The sequence below is a fragment of the Fukomys damarensis genome, unplaced genomic scaffold (assembly GCF_012274545.1).
Source record: "Fukomys damarensis isolate Sample0158 unplaced genomic scaffold, DMR_v1.0_HiC HiC_scaffold_37, whole genome shotgun sequence".
NCBI lineage: Eukaryota > Metazoa > Chordata > Mammalia > Rodentia > Bathyergidae > Fukomys > Fukomys damarensis.
In genome coordinates, this window is record NW_022900949.1 from 27,068,637 (window position 1) to 27,093,144 (window position 24,508).

The 24,508-nt window shown below is 49.0% G+C and overlaps 1 long non-coding RNA gene across 2 annotated transcripts in view; it reads right to left on the reverse strand.

Moving 5' to 3' along the window:
* Window positions 1–441: 441 nt before the first annotated feature.
* Window positions 442–24,508, reverse strand: part of LOC104857378 — a 37,164-nt gene continuing 13,097 nt past the window's right edge. The window contains exons 1-3 of one of the 2 annotated variants that reach the window (XR_778836.2): window positions 24,128–24,234; window positions 1,836–1,929; window positions 442–1,415 (exon numbers count right to left, since the gene is read on the reverse strand). This is a non-coding gene — a long non-coding RNA (uncharacterized LOC104857378). Of the gene's footprint in view, window positions 1,416–1,835; window positions 1,930–24,127; window positions 24,235–24,508 lie in introns of those variants that run through there. The other variant, XR_778837.2, reaches the window with a different exon arrangement.

Consider the following 24,508-nt stretch of genomic DNA (forward strand, 5'->3'; position numbering starts at 1 on the left):
CCACCACCAACACCCACTTCTGGCCCCACCAATACCCCACACGCTCTCCTCCAGGGCGAGAATTTGTGTCTCGCTCTCCTGTCTGCTGACCTGGTCACTCCACGAATAAATAAACTCTTGGCAAAACTCAACATGTCTGACTGGCAGAAGCCCCCTGGGTCGGGAACACCGTCACCCCCACTTTCCAGAAGAGAAAGCTGCAGCTCAGAGATGTTCAGCGGCTTGCCCAAGGACACACAGCTCCTGAGTGAAGAAGCCAACGGGGAGATCTGGCCCCAGAGCCTCCGCTCTTGTTCACGGTGACTCCCAGCCCCAGGCTCCCCAGGGTGCAGGGCCAGAGAAGGAAGCCAGCCCACCGCGCCATGTTTCTCACCCCTTTACTAGTACTCGTGTTTATAAATACACGTGCGCTCTTCAGAGTTGAATCCGATGTGTCAGGAGTTAGATACGAATAAGTTTTATAAATAGAAGCAAAAACTGGCACAGAGCTTGAAAATGGAAAGATGGCAGGAAATCGACGTCTGCGGCACATCTGGCAGGCACCCGGGAGGTGGGCTGCACCTTGGTCGCTTTCCGCCTCTGTACCACAACACCTGAGTCCAGGTAAATGACAAGAGTCCGGCGGCCAGCTCCAGGGCCGGAAGTGAGGGTCAGGAGGACCCTGAGGGGATCGCACCACGCAGAGGGCGAGCGAAGGATTCGAAGGCCTCGGCACAAGCACCGCCGTGCTTTATGGGAAAACCCACTCCAGCCATAACTGGCCCAGCCCCAGGAGAGCGGTGGGCGTCCGTGGAGTCCTCACCGCCCCGAGGCTGTTACACAGGGCCCTGTTTCAGCATGCGTCCTGTAACTGTGGCAGACCCCAAAAGATCCTCTGCCTTTGGGAAACGGCGAAGGTGGAGAGAAGCCTGCCTTGCGGGGCTCTCCATCCAGCCGGGGAACCAGCGGGGGCTTCACTTGGGAGCAGCCATGGCTTCCACAGGATCGTTCACGCCCTTCCTTTTCTGCTGGGACCCGGCGCATGGCCAGTCCCGAGAGACCTGGAAGACAGGGCCCAAGCCCCGAGGGGTCCCTAGATAGGCCGAGTGGAGCAGAAGCGAGTCCCTGACATGCAGACGCAGGCCAGCGTAGCCACAAGAGGGCTTCCTGGAGGAAGGAATCTGTGTGGAGCAACACTGACAAGCAGGACTTCGGGGACTGGAGTCAAGCCTGGTGTGTGACAGGTGCCATCTCAGCCGTTGGAGGTGCATCCGTGACCAGCCAGACCAAAACTGACAGCTGGTGTGGAGAACAGGGAGAAAAGAATGAGATCTGTGGTGAGTTAGGAAGTGATACACTGGGAAGAAAAACAAAGTGGGGCAGAGGTGAGCAACTGCCGGAGCCTGGGCGTGGCATCTCAGTGAGCACTGAAGGAGCTGCAAGGCAAGAGGAGGAACTGTAAGTGCAAAGGCCCTGAGGTGGCAGCATAGCAGCACATGCTAAGGAAACAGCAGGGAGGCCAGGGGCCTGGGCAGAGTGAGCACGGGAGAGGCCAGTGGAGAGGAAGTGAGAGCCATACGGGGCGTAGAGCGAAGGAGGGCAGTGGTGTGACTCCAGTCTAGGTGCATATGTTCTGGCTGTGTGACAAGGGATGAGGAGAGGATGGAGGACCTCGGGAAGATGTGCTGGGAGCTATGGCCCTGGCCCAGGCAGAGGCTGCAGCCCCTCACCCCCACCCCTCCCCACACCCATCACCGGGATTGGCATCATCAGCTCAGAAAGCTCTGCCAGCTCCCCCCAGGAAAGGCCCAGGCTAGCGGAAAGAGACGTTCAGAACCCGCCAACCCTACAATTACCGATAAGATGGATTCTTCTCCCTGACAGGGCGCAGGAGATACGGAGCCTGTTATTACCGAGGCCTAATTACAGCGTCTCGGGCTGCAGCGCTCCCTGCAAGAGAAATAACAGCGGCCTGCAAAGCGGGGCTAATTGTTCCCTCCTCCTCCCTCTTTCTTTTTGTTCGGAGCACTCAATCGGCCTAAAATAATTACACATCTTCTCCCCCAAGGGGCTCTGGGCTAGGCTTTCTCTCCTCCCAAGGCTGGAAACTCAGCTCCCTGAATCTGAAACTGGCACATCGAGGTGGGACGGCCCTGGCGAGGCCTGGTCCCAGCACCGCCTGGGCCAACCTGAAGCCAGCTGCAGTGTGTGGCTGCCGGCGGGTGCTGGGAGCTGGAAGGAACAATCGAGGGCCGCCGAGCTTCGATTTCCTGGCCAGTGAAAGGGTCCCACACGGCCCCCCAGCGGTGATGGTGGTGGGAAGGCACTTCCCGGGTCCTCACGCTACCAGGCTCTGACACCCGGTCCCTTGATGTCCCAAGCCCCTTTCAGAAGCGAAGGTGCTTGCGGGCAGAGCGTCCCTCACACTCGGTGTCTGTTAGACAAATGAGCTCTTCACTGCGCCTAGACAAGGGAGGGCTCCTCTTCCTGCTGCACAGAGGGGAAACTGAGGCCCAGGGAGGGCAGCACCACAGGTCACCAGCACCCAGCAGATTGCTGCCAGCAGGACTTTGAGAGAGCCTGGGTGACGTGGGATAGCATGGAACGTGACGGCACCGTGTGAGGCTGTTCCCGTGATCCTCCCTTCTGGGCCATCACCTCGTAGTCAAAGTCCCCATCTGGCATCTGCCTCCCGCCTTTATTAACTGAGAGGACAGAGCGAGTCCTGGAGTCCAGCCTCACCGCTCGCCCTCACGGTGGTGTGGATTCTCTTTTCCAAGATGGCCTGTCATACTTCTGGGCGCTTAAGTGGAGCAAGCAGGTGTCTTAGAGGAAAGTCGGAGCAGCAGTGCCCCACGGCTGGGGCCAAGTGGGAAGAGCCAGGCCAGCCTGGCTCAGGTCAGGAGAGCCGAGCATGACCATGCATGGCGTCCCTAGTGGCACTGAGCACAGACGTCCCACACACCCTTGAGCGGAAACCTGGTCCTGTCTCAGCCACTGAGTCCCGTGCAGCACCTTCTCCCTCTGGGCCTCAGTTTCCTTATCTGCAGCCCTCTCGCCCTGGCCCCCCAAGCAAGTTAGGCCTGTGTCCCAGGTTGCTGCTCTGGGCATGGGTCCCCGGCCAGGGCCACCCCCAAATGAGTTGTCAGAGTGCAGGGCTGACGTGCTAATGAGGGGCTGACAACCTGCAGAGCTGACATGTCTATTTCCAGGAAGCAGAACACCTGGTTCCCAGCCCCAGTCCAGGCCTGGTGGTGTCGGAGCCTGATAGATCGCCCTTCTGATGTCTTTATTATGGCTTTGAAAGACGCCACAGGCTCCTGACCCACCCACCCCTTCCTGGAGAAACGCTCTCCCGGGGCATCCGACGTAGGCCAGGTTAGGGATGTGACACCAGCAGCGGTTCCTGGCCAGAAGTCCCCCTGTCACTCGGACGCTGCCATAAATAATGCCTGAGAAGTCCCGGGAGTTGCAGATCCGTGTGCCTCCTGCAAAGGTCAGCTCTGGAGATGTGCACCAGGAAATCAGGGCTTCCAAGAACAAGCAAGAAGTAGACTCCAGTCCCCGGGCTGGCCATGACCTCTGGGGCCCCGGGGGTGAGTCCAGTGCCCCCCACATCCCCTACCAAGACTCCAAGAAGGAAGGGAAGCGTATGAACTGTCGCTCATTCACCCACACCTTGTTCTTTCTCTACCAGGTGGACGTTGGTCTCTAGGACCAGTGGCACTGATTGCTCCAGAAATGCAAGGCATGGAAACAAGGAGTAGGGACGGGATGCACGACAGAGAAAGACACTCCAGGGGCTATGCCACCCATGGTAGCTACGTGGGTCCACGCTCAGACCCTGACGGGAAGAAACTGTGCCTGAGAAAGCAGGGGCGAGGGGTGGAGTCCAAGCCGGAGGATGTTAAGGAGATGTGGTCACTTTTCTGAGGCCCCACAATGATTCTGTGGTTATGCTTTAGAGCTCCTTATCTATAAAGTCTAGGGATAAGACAGAATGTGGTGACAGCGGATGTGACTGAGGTATGCACAGTTCAGCGTCATGCACTGGCCATGCCTCAGTCTGGGGTCCTGAGCCTGGTTGCCCTCCACATCCTCAGGTACCTTGGCCACCCATGGATCTGAAATATTCCTCTAAATAAAACTGTATCTACAGATGAACATGCACAGACTTTTTTCCTTATCATTACCCCTACACAATGCAGCATAACAGCTATTTACCCAGAATTTCCCATGTCATTATTCCCCAAACAATGTAGCAGAACAGCTATTTGGGCAGCACTTACATTGTATTAGGCATTAAAAGTAATCTAGCGGTGAATTAAAGTACACAGGAAGAGGCACGCAGTTATAAACAAATGCTGCCCCATTTTATACACAGGACTGGGCTTCCGCAGGTTCTGGTGTCCAAAGCGGTCCTGTGGCCAGTCCCTGTGGACCCAGAAGGTCAGCAGTACACTTCCACGGGCCCTCATAAGGGACAAGCAATGCGAGCTCCTGCAAGGAAGCCCAGCTTCGTTGTGTTGGGTGCGAAAATCGAATGGCACCCAATAGGTGCTTGTTAAGTCTTAGATTCTCATTGGGTTTTTTTTGTTGTTGTTCTTGTTTGGTATTTTCTCCATAGTCACCAAAGTAGGCCTTTGCCTCCTTTGTACAGATGAGGAGCTGAGTCTCAGAGAGCCACAGTGGAGGTCAGGGGACCAGAACCAGGACCGTGGCACATTTATTCCTGGGGGCCCAGAGGCACTTCCTGTGTCTCCCGGAAGTTGGTTCTGAGTCTGCCTGCCAGACACAACTGTGTACGAATAACTATGGAAGGCACCCATGCAACGCTCGATATAGTCACTTCGTGTACTTTATGCGATACGTGGTGATCCCTCACACATCATGTGAATCATAACATGCAAGGATCTGGCAGCCCCCTCTGTGCAAGTGCTCTGAGTCTGAGGGTTCACCTGCCTCGGACTGAAAATATTTTTAGAAATTGAGCCTGTACTAAACATGTACAGACTTTTTTTTTCCCTTGTCCTTATTCCCTCAACAATACCATATAACAACTATTTCAATGGAGGGAGGGGAAGAAAGGGGAAGGGGGTTAAAAAAAAAAAGAATTAAGATGATTTATATATGGGCCAATCTCCACGGGGAATGTAATCCTGATGTACTGCAAAATGTGTGCTGATAAATGTCAAAAAAATAAATCAGAAGGCACAAAAACTGACTATTCCCGGGGCAGTGACACTGCATCCGGTATTCTAAAGTATCCAGGAGGGTGTGTGCAAATTCTCTGTAAACGTACTACACCAGGTTAAACAACTGTGGTGTCGGGATCTGTGGAGGGTCCTGAGACAGCCCACAGCATGGCTGTATGATGAGTATGACGTGCTAAATCTTCTATACAGAATAAAACGAGCATGAACGGACACATAGAAAGAATACCGTGTACAGTATGGTCATGTAATTAATTGTCTGTGCACAAAATAGCTTCAAGGATATGTGTACGTGTTTTAAATTACAGTTGGTCCTAGCACTTTTGCCCCGCTCCATGTCATTCCTCCTTGGAGGGCCTGTTTTATGGCACAGGATGTAAACAAGAGTGTAGGATGGGGACGTGTATTCTGTTTCTCCAGCAACAGGAAAGTGAGTCAGTTCTGTTCCTTCCCGGCACATGATGGGCTCCCGGTAAAGCTTCACTGGGTAACTAAACACAGCCTGTGTTCAGTGCACGTGATATCTCAGCTTCTGGGCATGGCAGAGGCCTGAGCGGCTCTCCTTGTCCTCGAGCCCAGTCAGGGAGTTTTACACCACAGAGCCCCAAGACCATGGGTGTTTGCACATCACCCACTCATGTATTTCAGCGTTTGTGCTCCCGAGTGTGCAAGGCCCCTGTGAGACTCAAGGACATGCAACCCCTGCCCTTGGACTGTGTCCTTTTACAAAGGGAGGGGCAAGCCAGAAAGAAACACAGAATTTAAATAGCTGCAGGTGGGAACCAGAGAAATTTTAAAAAGGTAAAAGGCATGAATCTAGCAAAGGAAATTTCAAGGCAGCCCAACATTCAGGCTGTAGGATAGATACTATTAGGGATCTTTACCCAACTCTACAGTGAGAATCCAGAGCAAACAGCACAGCTGGGTGATTTTAAAAATTCTGAGTTTCACCAGAAGGGAAGCTCTTGTAAATGGGGAGCCTATAAAGTTGGAGAAAAGGAGAGGTTCCTACCCACCTATTCTTTGCTTTTGGAATAGGAATGTTTATTCTGTGCCATTTTATTTTGGTGGTATTTAGCTTAATTAAAAAAAAAAAAAAAACAGGACTCACACTGTTTGCCTTTGGTAAGTCTAGAGGAGACTTTGTACTTGGACCTTTTAGCAATGCTAGCACTGCTAAAACTTTGGTGACTCATAGAGATGGAGAAAGTGACTAAGACACAGGCTGAGGGACCCACAAGCCAAATCACATGGAATTCCTTCTACAAGGAGGACACTGAATCTCGGACTTTCAAGAAATCTCGTTCCCTGCCTCCTATATCTTCATCCAGAGCCCCGGCTCTCCTCTACACTTCCTCCAGTAGCAGCCAGGCCCTGAATCTCCATCTGCAATGATAAAACTCACCCTCCTGGGTGCTTCCTGGACAGTTCCAGGGAAATGAACCTCTTTCTGATACCAAATTGGAAGCTGCTCCTTGTGATTCCACTTCCCCATCTCCTAGGCCCTGACTCTATTCTATAGTCCCCTAAATGCAGTGCTATTCCTGTCCCATCTTGACTCACATTGACTAACTCAAGAGAAATGTCAAGTCAAAAATTTAACTGTGTATATGGGTTATATTAACAGAGAACTAATGCCCATTAGATAGGAGGTTACATTCTCCTCTAGCCTGGATTATCAAACTCTCCTCCAAATCTTGTGCTTAGCTCCAGACCCTATCTAAAATATACAAAATGGATGAAGAGATGATAGTCAGGGGTATGTGAGGGCTGAAGATTCTATCCTGCGAAGTAGTTAGGGTTGTTCAGCATGGAAAAGATTCAGAAGATCCTAGGGCATGTCTCTAATGTCCACCAGCACAAAGAAAACAGGTGAGAGTCCACAACAATTTCTGAAGAAGTGTACAGAAGTGAATTCAGACCAGAGGCTGAGGCAGGAAGATTACCAGTTTGAGCCCAGTCCAGGCAATTTACCAATATACGAAGACCTTGTCTCAAAATAATTCTTTTTTAAAAAGGCTAAGGATGAACGTGATGTGAAGGCCTTGGGTCCAATCTCCAGTGCCACTACACACACACACACACACACACACACACACACGCACACACACACACACACACACACACTGTCCAAAGTGCCTAATGAAGAAGGTGCGCACAGAACCAATCCCCCCACAAAGCTCAAGACTCCCAGTCCTGGGAACCTCGGGTCCAGCAGAGAGCAGCGATGGAGTGGAGAGCAGCTGAAGGTTTGCACGTGGGAACAGTTCTCCCTTCCCTAGTCCTGCAAGAGATGCCAACTTCCGGGTGCTCACCATCCTGACCGCCACCCGCTTTGCTTCTGCAGAAAGATGAGCACTTTATTCTTTGGAGTATGTGACAGGAGAGGCCTGGAACCTGAGGAGACGACAGACAGGGCACTGAAAAGAGTGGCTTCACCGTTGTGGGGCACAAGTGCTGGCCAGATGGCTGTCCTGTGTCCACACCCTCACCCATATCAGCAGGACAACTTCCAAGCAAGAAAGGGAAGGACCCTGAACGGCCTCTGAGAATAACCCTTCCAGCCTCAGACACGCGGGAAGAGGGAGCAATGGCGGCTCCATTACCCCAGGTTGTGGTTGTGGCTAAGGCAAAGATAATGCTGGAGGAGCCGCATGTGTGAAACAGAGAACAAAGAAAGCCAGCGCTGCTCTTCTTCCCCTTTCATCTGTGTTGGCCATGAGGTGAGAGGCTGTGCTCTACCGCTCTTTCCTCGCCATCTTGTCTGCCTCACTGCAGGCCAACCGATTACAGGCTTGAACTTCCACAGCTGCGGCCAAAATAAACCTCTTCTCAAAGTTAAGTACCTCAAGTTATTTGTTATAATGATTCAAATTTGACTAACGCAGAGTTACTACAATATATTGTCTAAAAAGTCCAATTTTCAGCAGTCTTAGGTAGGAAAAGAAACTGCAAAATGTGAGCCATGCTCAGGGAAAAGAAGGACTTAATGAAAACATGCTGAGAGTCTCTGGTACTGGAGTTGGCAGAGAATAGTTCAAAGAAACTGTTTTAAAAGGCTCAGATAAATAATGAAGTCATATTTAAAGAACTAAAGGAAAGTATGGCAGCAATGAGTCAGAAAAAGTATATTACAGAGGAGATATAAATTTTTTTTTTTAGTGAAATGAAATTCTGGAGTTGAATACAATTGCTGAAATGCAAAGAAAATTTACTGGAAGAGTTCAACAGCAGATTTTGTGAGGACCAACTTTTCAGGTCAAGGTGGGCTCCATGCCCCTTACCCAAAATAGAGTGAATGCAAAAGTTCCTTTCTGTAAAATTCCATTCTATGTGACAGTCTCTCTGTGTTTCTGTCCCCCTTTTAAGGGTAAGTTATCCTAGGGCATCTCCACCCTGTTTCTGTTCCTCTTTTAAGATCCCAAGATGAATTCTTTTCTGTTTGATTTAATTAATATAGGAATTAGCCATAGCTGACATAGGTAGCCACCTGCTAATATTCTGGCTTGCAAAATCAGATGATCTAATAAAGAGAGGAATTGATTCTGCGAATGTAGGCATTAGGTAATTTTCCAATAAGTGCCCTCCCGGTGCCCCTTGAATATCCAATGATATGCAAAAGCCCTCCCAGTACCCCTCAATTATCCAATGATAAGTGAGAGCTAAAAATAGAAACTATATAAGCAAAGAGTTTCCTTAATCCTATGTAAACCCATTTCAAAAACGGCTCTGGGCTCTCAGTCTGAAGCCACTGTGATGGTGACACCTGACGGTCCAGGCTCAAGCTTGCAATAAACTCCTCTTATAATTGCATCGGACCTGACTCCTTGGTGGTCTTTGGGGACTTCGTGACTTGGGCAAAACAATTTGAGATAGCAGATGAAAGAATCGGTAAATTTGAGGATAGCTTGAGAAATTATCCAAGCTGAAGAACTAAGAGTAAACAAGACTGAAGAAAAATGAAGACAGCCTCAAAGGCCTGTGGGAGAAAAAAAGCAGCATACCAATATATAACCTATGAGACTAGCAAAAGGTGCAGAGAGAATGAAAAAGAGGGCTGGGGATTTACCTCGTGCTGCCACCTGCCTCACAACAACAAGGCCCCAAGTTCAATCCCCGGTACCAGGAGGGGGAAAAAAGGTAGGGAGAAATTTTTTTAAAAAAGAGAATGACAAAGAAAAAAGAATTTGAAGATTTGATGGTTGAAACTTCCTAAGTAACAAGATTTTATACTGCACATCCAAGAAGCTCAACAATCTACCCAATGGAAATATACAAAGAGATCCAAAACACAGGTACATCATAAAACACTTACAGCAAAGAAAAAATAAAAATGTTTAAAGCAAGAAGAGAAAAAAGATTTTGTTCAGGAAAAGGGCAACGGGATAATGACCAACTTCTCATCAGAAATGATAGAGACCATCAGGCAGCAGGAGGCCACATCCAGGTGATAAAGGAAAACTCTGTCACCCAAATTTGTGTACCCAGCAAAACTATCCACCAAAATTAAGGTGAAATTAAAACATACCCAGAAAAACATTGCTGGCTGGCTCCCCTTAAAGGAAGTTCTATAAAAGTCTTCCAAGCTGAAAGGAATTAACTCAAGAGAGTAACTAAAGTCCATGGGAAGAATTTAAACACATTGGAAGTGGTAAATATATGATTTAATAAAAGACTATAACATATATTTCTCATTCCTTCTTTTAACATCTATAAAATACATAATACAGCATAAAACAATCATTATAACACTATTGTTTAGTTTATAACATATTCAAAATGTTAAATGTAAAATATATGGAAATCTTTACCAAACAATACACACAACATATATAAATAAAGCACAAAGGAAGTAAAAATAGGCAGACTGGGAAAAGTTTCAATATTTTACCAATATTAAGTATTAGTTGGAAGGAAGTTGTGATGTTAGGGTGCATACTAAATCCCTCAAGTCACAATACAGAAAAAAATTAATAATAGAAAAATCAGCAGATAAATTAAAATGTACACTAAAACATATTTACTTAACACAAAGAAGAAACAGAGAAACCACAAAGACAGGAGGCTGAAAGTAATAGCAAAATGGCAAACACAAATCCAACATTGAATGAATGTTCAAACACCCAATTCTAAAAGCAGAGATTGTCAGGCTGGATAAAAAGGAGAGATCCAGCTACAAACTGTCAACAGGAAACAAATCTGAGAGGCAAAGACACAAACCAATGGAAAAATATAGAAAAAGACCCATCCTATACATAGAGTAACTGTGGAGAATTGGAGTGAGGAGTGATTATTATCACGCAGAGAAAATGGGCATCAGGTCAGGAAATATTTTGAGAGGCCAAGGAGGACACGTCAGTGATAAGACAGGCAGCTACATGAAAAAGATGCCACAATTATTATGAGATCCTCAAAATATATGAAGCAGAAATTGACATGAAAAATAGGTCATTTTAAAAACTGACATAAAGAAAAAATAGATTTAAACAATACAAGCTGGAGACAAAACTTATTAACATTTTTACGGTGCTAGATGGGTGGACCTATTAGAAAGTGGTCATGAGTATAAACATAGTTGCTTGTAACAGTAGTGCCCTAAAATGCACAAAGCAAAGTGGACAGAAATAGAGGGAGAAATGACAATTCAATAACGATACCGGAGTTCAAACCTCCACTTTCATTCATGGATAGAATTAACAAGAAAATAGAAGACATGGAAATACAGCAAGCCAACACTTCACTTAACCACTGTAGAATATAATTCCTCTCAAAGCCAAAGGTCACACTCCTGAGGACATGCCCCACATCCGGCTGAAAAGCAAGTCCCAATACATTGTAAAAATGGAAACCACGCAGAAGATGTTCTTTCATCACAAAAAATTAAATTAGAAATCAACAACAGAGAGAAATCTGCAAACACACACTCAGACACACACACACACACACACACACACACACATACACCTACCTAGAAATTAAAATACCATGCTTCTAAATAAGCCATAAGCCAAAGAAAAAATAGCAAAGAGAGTTAGAAAATATGTTCACCTGAATTTGTAAAACCGTACCAAGATTTATGAATGAGATATAAACTAAGGCTTAGCTGGTTTAACATCTAAAGTTTTAAACACTGTATGAGAAAAGTCTTAAATCAATAATCCATTTCCATCTTACAAAATAGGAAACGAAGAGCATAGCAAATTCAAAGAAAGGAGATAATACAAATCAGAGCAAACAACTGGCAAAAATCAATGAAACTAAGACTTGGTACTTTGAAAAAATCAATTAACTCAACAACCTTTCAGCTACATTGACCAGGAAGAAAAGGTGGGTGACCAGAATCAGAAATGAAAGGGGCATCCCTTACTAACTCTGCAATAACTAAGTGGATTATAAGGAAATACTGTCAACAGCTTTTTGCCACTATATGAGATGATTTAGAGGAAAACAATTACCAACAGGCACAATCTACCAAAAGGAAATCTGAATAAAAGTATAGGGGTTAATCCCTAGGACTAGAGAAAAAAATGTAGAATTGGATTTTTTTAAAGCTATAATTATACAACTACATGCAATCTATAAAATTTACCTCTAATGTAAAAGAGAATAAGTGTCTATAGGCATACTACCCTGAATGTGTCCTATCTTGGCTGATCTCAGAGGACAAGTTTAAGGATGGAACATATGCACACAAATAATGAAACCAAAAGTCAATATGCACAGTGATCTTAATATCAAGCAAGGTAGACTTTAAAGACGAAAAAAAATATTAGTAGAAATACAAAGTATTACTCATTATATTCCTAAAAGATACAATTTACCAGGAGTATATAGCAATCCTACATTTGGAGACACCGAGTAAATAACCTGGACTGATGGCCAACTTGTAACACCCAGCTGAACTGAATCAGTCTGGTCTGGGCACGCAGAATCCACCTGAAGAGTGTTACCAGTAACCATAAAAAGAGAACAGGAGGGAAGATGGCGGGCCGTTGATTTTCTAGAAGTTTGCTGCAGATGGTTTTCCTGATGGAAACTTAGCTGCTCTTGTCAGAGGAGGAGCTCGGGTCCTCGCTGTCACCAGGAATGGCTGCTGGTCTCATCAGGGGAGCTCTGATCTTCACCTTGAGCATCTCTTCCTGGCTCCAATGTGGATCCCTCAGCCTGGCGGCACAGATCCCTCATCTCACCAGTGCAGGTTTTCTAAATTCCACCACTGGCCTTTGGGCCTTCCTGGTGCAGATCCTCAATACGGACAAGCAGGAGACACTGCCGCGGGCTCCGGGCCACTGGCTGGACTCGAGGAGGACATTGCCCTGGATTCCAGGCCTTCAGCTGGACTCGCATGGGAAATTGCTGGGATCTCGGCTGGACTCTTTGGGCCTCTAGTGTGCGGTTAATCTCTTACACTCCTTTGTATTTGACTTTTGGGGTAATTATCATAAAAGAATCCTATTTTGTATTTAATCCTATTTTTGTATTTAATGTATTCCCTTGCCGAAAGCCCCAGCTATAACACCTGGCCTCAATCGTACAGGAAGCAAAAACAGAGCTACAAGGAGAAAAAGCAAATTCGTGATCATATTTAGAAACTGTGACTCTCTGAGTCATAGCAGAAAGACAAAAAAGGATTAAATAGATAAGGGGTTTTTTGTTTGTTTGTTGAACAGAATTGACTTAACATGTATAGAACACTGCATCTACAAATATAAAATGTTTATTTTCTTCAAGCATAATGAAGTACTGACCACAAAAATTGACTATATTTGAGCCTCAGCAAGTTTTAAAACATATCACAGATTTGGAATCACCTACAGTACAGTCTCTGACTACAATACAATTAAGTGGAAATCAATAACTTTGGGAGAAAATTTTTTAATTTCTACCTTAATTTTATCAGGAATCTTTATTTTATTGGAAATTAAGGTACACAGTTCCAAAGAACCAATGAGTGAAAGAAATCCCTGTGAAAAGTATGTATACATTTAACTGAAAGCACATAAGGATGTCGTGTATCAAGCTTATTTCTTGAGACAGGGTTTCACTATGTGATTCAGGCTTGTCTTTAACTCACTGTTTAGGCCAGGCTGGCCCCAGATTTGTGGCGATCCTTTTGCCTCAGCCTCCCCAGTGATGGAATTATACAGATGTGACCTACTATGCCTTCCTCTATATCAAAACTTTGACCAAAGCTAATGCAACAATTAAAGGTCAATGTAAGATTTTTAATACTGAAAAGAAATTAGTGAACCGTGACAAAAACTTAAAAAAAAACAAGCAACAACAAAACAAAGTAAGAGGAGGAAAATAACATACAGAATGCATAAGAAATTAATACCTGAGGGTGTAGCTGTGGTGGTACTTGCCTAGCATATAGAGGGCTCTGCATTCTATCCTCAGCACTTAAAAAGTTACTACGAGAGGAAACATAACCAAAAAAATCAACAATGCCAAGTTTAGTTTTACTATAAAAAATGTCTGAACAGATTCGGTGTCGAAGGATCATACCTCAACAAAATAAAGAACTATATGGTAAACACCCACCAGTATCATACTGAATGAGGGGGAAAACATGAAAGCTTGCCTGTAGCCAATCAGTCTAGGGTTCTTTTGCTCAATTCAGATGGAAATTGTGAATTGGCAGAGTGCAGCTCTGCCAGTGGTGCTGACGTCACCAGGTAACACCAGGCAATGCTGGATGCCGACAGCTGACACAGCCAACTGCTGCTCTCTGCTGCTGCCGGCCACTACCTCCCAGGGTCAGCTTGTGTCCAAGAAATGGCCCGGGATGCCACTTATACAACGGCCTACAGGCCTATTTCAGGGAAGATGAGGACTGCAACCTTGCTGTGAATATTGAGTATGTAAATGAGGAGTCCAGATCCCTCCTCTTCTGGTCTTAGCCACTCCAGGGGGCCGGCTCCTGCCTTCAAAAAGGCAACAATAGTGGCTGGTGTGGGGGAGGGGCGCCACACTGCCTGGCTGGCTGCACTCATGTTCCAGGGAGGACACTGAAGCAAGCTGTCCCAGTCCACTGGGGCACAAGGGGGACCAAAGAGAAGCGAGGGGAAGGGGCAGATAGCTGCTGGCCACTCCACTTGGTATGGGAAACTGAGAGAGTCAGGAGCTTCTCATCTGTCAAGGTTAAGAATGAGTGTTTAATCTCCTGGATATCTGTTTGATTCTGTTTTATGGATTCCCTTTCTTTCCTATGTTGGGCATTTATTTTTTCCATTTCTTTCTTATGCTGGGCCTTCATGGCTTCTATCATGGTACTGAACTCATCTATCGTTTTGTCAGTTTCTGCTCTAGAGTCTCAAATCACGACTTTCATTTTGCTCACCATCTCTATGGTTATCTGGGAAATTATTTCTGTTTTGAATTTTTCTAGAGCCTGATTGATCTGTTTTGTTACTTCCTGTGCTTTGAGTTCAGGTTGTCCTGGTGGTTCTCTATCGGCCTTTTCATCCTCATTTGTCCTACTGTTTGCCATTGGTGAACTGGAAGTCTGTCTTTGTGTCTTGCTTAAGTGTTTTCTCATTTTAATTTTTGTTGTAGGACTGTCCTTGGTTTAATCTCTGGGTTATCACCCAAATCTTCCTGATATAGTTGTGCCCTAGCTTCTGTGTCTCTAACGACCCACAGAAACTCTCATCTTCATAACATCAGAGAAAACACCCATCAAATCAACTGCAATGCTTTATCCCTGTGTTGAGTTGGCACTGTACAGAAATGGACAGCACTCTGAGACTCTGGGAGGCTCAGGCAGGAATATCACAACTTTAAACCCAGCCTAGGCAGCTTAGAAATTTAATAATAACCTGACATAAAACAAAAGCAAGCAAACAAAAATGGTTGAGGACATCGCTCTATGCAAAGGCCCTGGGTTCAAGTCCCAATACCTCTCCCCGCAAAAGAGCAAAGACAAAACAAAAACATGATCCAATAAACACACTTAAAATTTAAAGACACAAAAGTATGAGAAATATGTATCATGCAAATAGCAATGATAAGAAAGCTGTAGTGGCTATGTGAATATCAGAAAAATCAGAACTTAAAATAAATGTTACTAAATGAAAAGGGCTATAGATATAGTTCAGTGTTACAGCACTTGCTTAGCGTAGTGCTAAGCCCTGAGTTCAATCCCCAGCACCACAAAAGAGAAATAAATAAAGGGAAATAAAATAAAAAGGGCCCATCCATCAAGAAGATATAACAATCATAAACATACATGCACCTAGCAACAGAGTCCCAAAGTTACATGGGGTTGGGGGGGGTGATGGGATTGAAGGAGGAAAAGACAGCTCAATAATAACATTTACAAATTGCAATATCTTATTTTGCATGATATATACAACCAGACAGATCAAAATGAAATAAATAACCTGAACAACACTATAAACCAATGAGACCCAGGGGTGTCTACAGAAGACTCCACCTAACACAGAGGAATATTCAGACGAATAGAAAGTATGTTCTTCTCCTACCATGATATAAAATAAGATATCAATAACAAATAAATTCTGGAAAATACTTCAAAAGGGTGGAAACAAGGACACAACGTCCCAAAATTTATGGGATACAATGTAAAAGACAAATTACTGAAGTCAGAAATGAAAGAGAATACAATATGATTGACCTAAAGAAATAAATAGAATACTCTAAGCCATTGCATGCCAAAAATAATGAGACAATCTAGATAAACAGGTAGAGGTTTGCAGTAGGGGAGGGGCTGAGGTGGAGCAGGCAGTAGGAATGTTTATTCCCCAATAAAGCCCATTCCCATTATGCCGGGGGCTATAGACGGGGCCCTGGGAGCCTGAGGCTTTGCCTAGAGTCTGCCACAAGTGGCTGGATCACTTTGAGTCCTTCCCCTCTTTCTGAACCTCAGTTTACCCTTCCTTAAAGCGCCTAGGCTGTCAGACTAGCTGAGATTTTGCCCCAAGTGTGAGCTTAGCCTGCTCCCGGGGTGGCAATGGTGCATTATCTACACTGAGTTCCACTCAAAGGAAAGATATTTCCTGTCCAGATCTTTCACTCCTGCAGTTGCTTCCCTGAAAAAGTGTGAGCTGAGTGTGTTCGGTTCTCTTCTGACATTCACACGTTTCTCTAGCACAAAGAGAGGGCTGAGTACTGCGTTTGGGGCCCCAAGGTCAACAGGACCCTGCTGGGAATGAGTGTCCTGGGCCCATTCCCATGCACCTATTGTCATGGCCACCTTCTGTGTAGAGGAAGTGTGTGGTTTTTTTTTAATTTAAATTCACTTCCACAGAAAAGTTGATTTTAAACTAATACTAAATGAAAAAGCATGTTTTGGGTCAGCAAGCGTTGCATGCTACAAGTTGCCACTAAATTAGGAAAAGACATCACCTGCTTGAGGTTCACATTTGAGAATGTGGAATAAGAGTCGTGGCCACAACGAGGGGCCGGGGGGTGGACGGCAGACTCTCCTCAAAGGACTTACTGAACTTTTTTTGATTTTTGAACCATGTGAATGCCACTCAGATCCAAAGAAAAATTAAATGAAAAGATAAATTTAAAATTAAGACAAGCGTGAAATAAATTATAGCAATGCTTACTCATAAAGCAAAGATCTCAGCGGTGGAGCCCAACTCACTGACGCCGGGAAGACTGGGGGCTGGCGAGGGGCCACAGTCCGCCATGGCACTGGGCTCTGTGGGCACTGGGCCAGCGCTCAGCAGGTGCCTGGGAACAGGTCCCTCAGCCCTGTAGCTCCCACCAAAGTACAATGTCCCATCTGTTCCCAGGACCCAGTGAGGCCAGCCCTGTCCATAGCCAACCCTCCGTCCTGGGCCCAGGTCCCCACCGGCCGGGCAGCCCCAGGAAATTTGGCTGAAAAATCTACAGCTGGCTAGGGCCTGCTCGCAGGGGAGAACCCCCACCCAGGGCAGTTTGCCTCTCTTCTTTGAGTCTTTTCTCCTGATCACCCTAAAAAAGCATAACAAACACAACCCAGCTCCTCTTCTGTGCCCCACCTGCCAAAGCCTTTGGATAACTCACTCCTTCTACCCCCACAGCAACTTGAAGGGAGCCACTGCCCTCCTCCTCCATCCATATTCCAGGTGAGCACCGTGGGGTGGGTTAAATAGCAAGCCCTGAGTCAGCTGGGTGTGCTAGTGCATGTCTGTAATCCCAGCAGTCAGGAGGCTGAGGCAGGAGGATTCACAGAGAGTTTGAGGATACCCTGGACTACATAGTGAGTTCAAGACCAGCCTGGACTACACAGCAAAATCCTGTCTCAGAAAACAAAACCAACAACAGCAACAAAAGGGAACAGGAAGAAACTGAACTGAACTGAACAGGGAAAGGGAAGAACTTAAGCAAAGGGATGGAAAGGCGCACACAGAAAAAAAGGAAAGGTAAAAAACACAGCAAAACAGAAACTGAACTAGAAAACAGAGCTGAAAGGAAAGGACCTGGACATGGGCTGGGCCTCCCCGAGCCTCAGTTTCTCCCTCTGTAAACGGGGTGGCTCGCTGTACCTCGTTTGCAGGTCTGCTGCGGGTTAGATGGGGTTTATCTGAGTCCGCCTCACTCTCCTTCGTGCCTCGGTGGTGTCCTCTGGAAAACCTCAGCGACTCTCTCTGTCAGCCACAGCGGGGTTGGCAGAGCAGGGACGAGGTTTGTCCGGTGGAGTGGGGCGACTGGCGTCCCGAGAGGAGCCCACACCCCGGGGAGCCGCTGATCTGCCCACGTCCTTCTCGGAGCGCCCTGGAGCAGAGGGAAAGTGCACTGACCCTATTCCACGGCGGTGAGGAACAAGGAGCGGACGCGGAAGGGACCGTGGGCTCCACAGGTGCACCCCTCCAAGCCTCTGTCCTGGGCCCCTGTGGCAGTAGCCTGGCCCTGTGTCTCCCCCAGGGCCCTGCCCTACAATTTGAAGAAATGGTTTCTCAGCCTGCGCATGGCTCTCCTGGGCCCAGCGATTCCATTCCTGTCCCAGGCTGTTATTTCTTCCTTGCCTGGATCCTTGCCCAGGGACAAGACAGTCCTCGTGTTTCTACAGCGACACCTCTGGCTGGCAGACCCTGACTTCTTCCTTTTGTCTCAGGCTACCCACAATCCCTCTTGCTTCTCTGCCTAGCGGACTCCTATGCATCCTTCAAAGGCTGGGTCAAAATGCCTCAGCAGAAAAGCCTCCCCCTGCCCTCTTTCGGATAAAGATCTCCATGCCCTTGGGTGGGCTCCCTCCATTGCGCTGAGATTCACCACTGAGGAGGTCTGTTTGAGATGTACAGGAGATGCAGTACGCAGAGTTCAGCAGCGCGCCTGGATGTGGTACACACAAGCCTTTTGTTAGCTCATTTTATGAACTGTTATCATAACCACCCTACCTAATCCTCCCAGCTGACAGTTTTCCTGTTTCCCTCAGTAATTAGGGAGCACTCTGGAGGGTGGAGGCTCAAGCCGAGGGCCATCTCAGGGTTCTCAGCTTACAGCGGAGGGATGGGCTGGAAACTGGGCGAAATGCATGAAGGGCCCCGCTGCCCAGGCCAACCTACAGCGCGACTCGGCACCTTCTCCCAAGCCAGACCCTCCCCACGGCTGCCTCTGATGCCCGGACTTCCAGTCAGGAAAGCTGGCCGTTATCAATCATCTATTGTTGAGCAGTAAACCCTGCCTCGGAATCTAGCAATGATTTATTCGTTTCTTCTGCTCTGTTACTCAGCAGACGGGCCGATCCTGGGTTGGGCTTTTCAGGACTCGTTCGTGAAGCACCACTCAGCAAAGCCGGAAGGTTCCAGAGGTGATGGCTGCTGACTTTGGTCTGGTGTATCAGCTACCGAGCTATCTTCGTGGCTGAGCACCCCAGAGCAGCGGAAGAAAACGCGGGGCCTCTGGAGGTCCAGCCTGGAAGGGACGCAGCCATCACATCTGCCATTTTCCATTGGCCAGCGGCCGTCACTTGACCACCGGTGGGCGGTGGGGACAAATCATTCATTCATTCAACCGCAGTCTCTCCCGCAGACACCTGCGCTGGACCCTGGGCGCATGGCGGTGAGCACCGCGGGCACGGCCTTGACCTCCCAGAGCTCATGGCCCCACAGTGAAGGTGGGAATGTGCAAGCCTACACCAAGAAGCAAGTAGACACTCCTCCCCCAGCACCGAACTTTCAGTCCTTTGGGGCCTTAGCTCGCACTGCACAGGTCTGAGAGGAACGGCAGGAACGGAGAAGCTGAGACCCTGATACACAGGGGGAGACTGAGGCAGAGAGGCCCTGGCTGAGGCGAAGCCACTGGGTAAGAATTTGGAGAGGGAGTGTGTGACGCATGCGAGGCTTCAGACCCACGGGCAGAGGCCACCGGGTCCCCACTGTTTGGACAGATGGCCTTCTCTGGGCCGTGGCCGAGGTTAATGCTATTCCCATTGTCCGGGATCCAGACCCGCCCAGCAGTAACAGGATCCCCGCTCTCTGCCACCCAAGCTCCTCCCTGCCATCAAGCCTCAAGATCTAGAGGACAAGAGGGAGGGGGAAGCCAGGCGTGGTGGTGCACGCCTGTAATCCCAGCACTCCGGAGGCTGAGGCAGGAGGATCGCTTTGAGTTATATACAGTGAGTTCCAGGTCAGTCTCAACTACATAGTGAGACCCTGTCTCAAAAAACCAAAAAAGTACATAAATAAATAAAAGAGGGAGGGGGACCCTGGGACCAGCACCTGCCCCACCCCAAGACCTGGGTCTCACTGCAACCTCCAAAGCCCTGTGCCAAAGCCAGCACATCTTTATTTGCTTTCAGTGGGTGGGGAAACTGAGGCTCAGAAAATCCCAGGGGCAAAAGAAGGAGGTGTCCCAGGACGCCACCAAGAAAAACTGGATTTAAATGCACAAGAGCTCAATCTGCCTTTGTAGAAAAGCCTTTCTTTTTTGACATTGTTTTAGAGTCAGCCCAGGGCCTTTGTACTGAGCTATATCCCCAGCCCTTTTCATTCTGAGACAAGATTTCACTAAATTGCCCAGCCTGGGCTGGCACGTGACAATCCTGCCTCAGCCTCCCAGAGGGCTGGAGATACAGGCGTGAACCACCACACCCTGCTGAAATGTCATTGTTATGTGGTGCTGTTGGCCCATCTCTCAGATAAGGAAACTGTCTCCCAGAGGTTCTCAGACTCAGCAGCTGACCGAGAGGGGAGAGAAACCCGGAAGGGCTGACTCCAAAGCCCGCCCACCTGTCCTTCCATCCCCACCTTGGCTGCGAGTCTCTGCTTCCTCTGAACCTCACACAGCCTGCACCTGAGGAGACCCCTCTCTTCCTGGCCTGCAGATGGGGCTGGAGCTCAGGCCCCTGGGACAGGGGTCCAGGAGTGCAGTGCATGGCTAACACTGGGCCAGGGTGGAAGCCAGGCCGGCACCCGGCGCCCTCCCGTGCTGCCTGTGGCTGGGCTCAGTAGGGGCCCTGTGCCTCCCTCTGTCCCTTCCGCAGCAGCCGGGGGCAGGCAGTGTGGTTGCCGGCCTGGGCACAGCCCACAGGCCCAGGTGCCGGAGAAACCCTTCCGTTTGACGACCATCTGCAGCGGTGTGGACTTCCGCCCAGCCTCTCCATCCACAAACTGGAGCTAAAGCGAGGTACAGCGTGACAGAGCGTCTGTACACCAGTCAGTGTTCATCTTGTTCTGCACTGGGGACTGAAGGAGTGGCGGGGCACTCGGGCAGTGACCGGCATGGGTGCAGTTCCACCGGGGGGAGTGGGGGAAGCTCCAGGAGCAGATGGCACAGGGCCTGGCTCGGGCAGGAATTACCATCACAAGCAGAGTAATGAGCTCACACCGGCCAGCTCTGCAGTACACAATCAGCCCAGGTGCCCAGGGGAGGCCGGCCGGCCTGGCATTTGAATATGAAAGGGTGAGAAACAAAACAGCTCTCTGGAGTGGGGTAGGGAGGGAGGTTGCTTTGCACAACCAGGCCGGGTGTCGAGGATACACACACACAGAGACATGTACGCATAGCCATAAGATACAAGTGTCCACAAAGCAAAACACATGCACGCCCATGCACATAACACACACCAAGCACAATTCCATTTTGCCAGCACATTTGCGTGGTGACTGCCCTAAGACAATAGAGTAATGCTCAACCCACTCCCTCAGATGTTTTAGAAAGCTTTCGAAAGACTTTTTTTAATCTCTTGAATTGGTTTTTTTTTTTTTTTTTTTTTTTTTTATTTTTTTTTTTTTTTTTTTTTTGAGACACATCTTGCTATATTCTTCAGGCTGTCCTTGAACTCACTACATAGCCCAGGCTGACCCTTCTGCCTCAGCCTCCCAAGTGCTGGAATTACAGGTACGTAGCACCATAGCTGTCCTATTTATTTATAGGACATATAGCTGGCTTTTATTTATTTATTTATTTATAGCCTCGTTCTCATAGAAATTTTATATTGAGCAATTTGGGTAACACCCATCATTCCCCAGGAGTTTTCAATGCTAGCAGGAGGCAGAGTCCAGGGGTTTTCTGCACATCTCCACCCTCCCTTTGTCCTCCATAATAGAGAATCCTCAGGTTCTCTGGGAACCCGGCTGCCCTGCCATTCCCAGGAGACTACATCTCCCAGCTTCCCTTGCAGCTAAGCATGGGCCTTCGAGTCTATCCTAGCCAATGGGAGGTGAGCAAAGAGATGCATGCCACTTTCATTCCAGGATAAGATGGGGCGGGCCTTCCCCTGCCCTTCTCTCTTCTCCCCTGGCTGGAGGAGGGGAAGAGGAGCACGGAAGCAGCCACCTCAAACTCAGCACAGAGGTCCTGGGATGACAGCATCCCCTCTCAGCCCTGGACATCTTGCTGGGTGTAAAGCAGAAGGAGTAAATCTCTGCCTTCCCATGATTTCCATCATACTCGTTTTGCGTTGCTGAAGCCACTGAGGTGGGTCTCGTCACAGCAGCTAAGCCCACATCCGCTGAGACACAGCCAAGGGGACACACAGGGTCCCTGGAGGACCACATTCTTCAGAGGTCGAGGAAAGGCCCCGCTGTCTGTCCCCAGCTCAGGCCCAGTCACGTACAAGGCGCCTGGAGACATTTTCGGAAGGAATAAGGAAGGGAGAGGTAGGGAAGGCAGAGCTCTCCTCCCCCTGGACCTACAAGTCCGGACGCCTCTGTTCCTCTCCCCTTGAAGCAACATGAATCCTTCGTGTCCAGACTCAACAGCAAACGTGTTCGTGTGTCTCTTCCACCGCGTCGAACAGCACCCTGGCCACCTGCAGCCCCAGGACACATTCTGGGAGGTCACTCTTGTCTCCTTCGTCTCCTGTAACCCTCCTCAAATCGTCATTGATTTTGCTTTCTAATTGTCCCCAACCCCTGACTTCCCACTGGCTACACTGCCGTGTGATTTACCCCTAGCCACCACCCTCTCATGCAGGGCTCTTGACCACCCTGCCTCCAGTGTTACTTCCCCCACTGTCTCTGCTCCACTCAACAGCAACAGCAGCCTTTTATCTGTAATCTCAGCACCCAGTGAGGCTGGGGCAGGAGGATCTCCATGTGATGAAGGCCAGTCTGGGCTATGTAGCAAGACCACGTCTCAAAATAAAATAATAGTTTTTTTTTAGAACTATGAGCTGAAAAAAACCTGTTTTCTTTATAATGTATTCACCCCCCACTCCAATTTCATTACAGTCACCGAAAAGAAAGATGATAATGGAATCAGAATAAAGCCCCTGAGGGAGAAGTCAGCGTAGACTTGCTAAGGCAAAGACAGAAAGTCAGTACAGTAGAGGACAAAGGGCAGAGAAAGAGGAGAGAGAGTCATGAGCCGGAAGCAGCGAGGAGACCTGTGTGAGTTTCCCACTGGAGAGTAACCTGATTGCTGAAGGTCACCCAGGCTCGGAGGGGCCAGGCAGGCGTGAGTGTGGGTATCGTCAGTGACGTCCATGCTGACACAGAGCCCCCAAATCACGGCAGATTAAAAACCACCACGCTTTACCTCCGCCGTGTCACTGTCCGAGCCAGGTGCCCTGAGGCTCAGAGCCACGCCGTCCCTCAGGGACTCAGGTCCTCCCTGTAGCTCCACCTTGGATGTGTGCCCATCGGGGTCACCTTGCTGGGTGCCGTCCGGCCAGGAATCAAGGCAGGGAGCGTGGGGAGCTGGATGTGGGGTGTCTGAGCCAGGCCCTCTGCCCACATTCCTTTGGCTACAACTCAGTCGCGCTGCCCCAGCGGGCTGCTAGGAGCTGTGAATGTGCTCGCGCAGGGCCCACAAGGAAAGGCTGTGACAGGGCTGACACCATGCACGACGAATCTCTGCCACCGTTCACCCCTTGGCACCACATGTCCACGAGTGGCCTCCATCCCACGCCTAAGGAAAACTCGTCCTGTCCCCCAGGGGAAACCTGAAGTCCCCTCAGCCACTGTATGGTCCAGTGGCCCACAGACTGCGGAGAAGGTGTGTGTGTGGCCACCTCACCCCTACACAGGTGCGCGTGGACAGGGCACGATGACGGAGCAGGGGAAAGCACCCCGGTGGGAACCGCCGCCCTGCAAAAGTGAGCACGGCAGCCACCCGCTGCAATGCCTCAGAGGGCAGAGACCCGGAGCCTTCCCACCCTGCAGCAATAGCTGCCCCAGCTGTCCACAGACAGACCACGCACAGGTGGCCATCTTGGACCACACCTGGCAGGGGCCAAGACGCAGTCACACTGCATGTGGGCCCACAGGTTGTGCCTGTCGCATGCCCGGTGCCGGGAGGACTCCAGGCTTCCGATGTGGGTTCTGACTTCTGCCCCGGGCCCTCTGCCTAGATACCTCCACCTGCCCAGGACCTGGGTTCTGATCCATGGCTGGGACAGTTCCCCGGCCCTGGGCAGAAACAGCAAGTCCCCACCATGTGCCACCTCTGTGGTCCACACGGACCCCTGGAGCAGGTGACTTTCCATTACAAGACTTCTTCCCAGCCTGGAAGAAACATCAGAGCCCTCTCACCCCTGCCTCGCATGCTCAGGAACGCATCTTCACCCAGCTGTGGCTGCCACGTTGGCCCTACACGGGTGTAGGCCTCACAGGAGGCCCGATGAGGTCTCGTGGGCTTTGTGAAGTCACACCTGGGTCACGGAAGACCCCTGTGCCACACAGACACACAGGCAAACCCAGAAGAGCCAGGAATGATGCTCTGCTTCCCAGGGACTCAAGCCAGCAGCAATGGCCCCTCCTCTGTGCCTGCGGGACAGTTCTGGGCACCTCCGTGCCCTTCACCGATCCCCTCAGGCAGAAGTCCCCATGCCCACAGCAGTAACTGGCTGGGTTCCCCTTTCCCTGCCCCGCTCTCTCCAACCTTCCACTCCTGGCCCCTAGGACTGTAGCTCA